This window comes from Mobula birostris, chromosome 13 (assembly GCF_030028105.1).
Source record: "Mobula birostris isolate sMobBir1 chromosome 13, sMobBir1.hap1, whole genome shotgun sequence".
Classification (NCBI taxonomy): Eukaryota; Metazoa; Chordata; class Chondrichthyes; order Myliobatiformes; family Myliobatidae; genus Mobula; species Mobula birostris.
This window is the reverse complement of record NC_092382.1, coordinates 73,309,364-73,310,706: the sequence shown is the minus strand read 5'-3', so window position 1 is coordinate 73,310,706 and position 1,343 is coordinate 73,309,364. Positions and strand designations below refer to the sequence as shown.

At 44.2% G+C, this 1,343-nt stretch overlaps 1 non-coding gene across 1 annotated transcript; it reads right to left on the bottom strand.

Annotated features, from left to right (window-relative positions):
- Positions 1-398: 398 nt before the first annotated feature.
- trnap-cgg (transfer RNA proline (anticodon CGG)) lies at positions 399-487 on the bottom strand. The gene is given in 2 exon segments: positions 399-434; positions 452-487. It is a non-coding gene; the product is annotated as a tRNA-Pro (tRNA).
- Positions 488-1,343: the final 856 nt, after the last annotated feature.

The window sequence follows — 1,343 nt, the reverse complement described above, 5'->3', positions numbered from 1 at the left end:
CAGATCCATCGTTTTCCAAAGACTGTCTGTGCTCTTTCCATTTTACACCTATTTCCACAATAGAGTGTAACAGCAACGCAATCTCCCAACTCCAACACTGACCTCCTAAGACCAGCGTGCCCAACACCTTTCCCACAGTCTCTCTGCATATGAGACGGGTTTCAGCAAACTATGCCCGTCTACCACTCTCACTCCCTGCTGATTTGCACTCCCCGGTGCTCTACCATTCATAGAATGAATACGCAGCTGGTTTGACACTCCAAAATGTGATACTTCAAACTTCCCTGCCTTAAAAACTATTTCCAATTCCTTCTTCAGTGTTTCTTTTTCATGCAGCCAATTATCTCGTGCGTCAATTCAGAAATAGTGAAGCAAATCGCTGATAATATCCAATAACGGGGCTCGTCCGGGATTTGAACCCGGGACCTCTCGCATATTGTATGCTTATTCATCCGAAGCGAGAATCATACCACTAGACCAACGAGCCCACGTTCGCAGATTGCGTCACAGCTGAACTACGAAGCCATTTAAAGTCAATTGGTAGAAAACTCATTGTCCTTTCCGCTGTTGAGAGGAGAGCCTGATGTCAAAATATGTTAGGCCCGTATTCCTATGAGATTACGAGTATTCGCTACTTGATTCAGTCAAAATTAGAATATAACGGATCCTGATATAGTGCACGTCAGAATGCGTTTGCCAGTGGAAGGGACCCAAACAAGGGACGTGTGTTTAAAACTCAATTCCGACCATATTTTTCTTGCACAGGGTGATGCTCAGCGATTCCCTGCCCCGGCGGCTGGTGGACGGCTGATAATTAGAATGATTTCAGGCGGGTGTACAGAAGTATTTGTTTCATGAACAGCAGAGTCGTTTGATAAATGGCACACAGTAAGAACTTTATTCAGGGCGAATATTCACACGTCGATTGTACTCTTTTCCAGAGATGTTGCCTGGTCTGCTGAGTTCCTCCAGCATGTTGTGTGTATTTCGCAAGTTCGTCTCACATTCTGGTGAGTTACTTTGATTATCCTTTCACTGACAAGCATTGTTCCGTCACGTGACCTTTCAACTCATGCCACGTCACCTTCCGAATTTACTATCTGTATTTATCTCTTTTCAGTCCATCGAAGTCAAAATTCACAAGAAGGTTCCCATTCAAACTGTACAACCTACCATACACTTTGCCCCACTCCACATTGAGTATGCTTGTTATGGCCGATGCCATCACCACATTGCTGTTTGGGTAAAAAATAGTATGGAGATGGAATGAGAGAGTGTGTGAAGGATGTTTCATGTCTTGCTAACAGCCGAGGGGAAAAAGAGAAGATCGTGAAAAACAACAT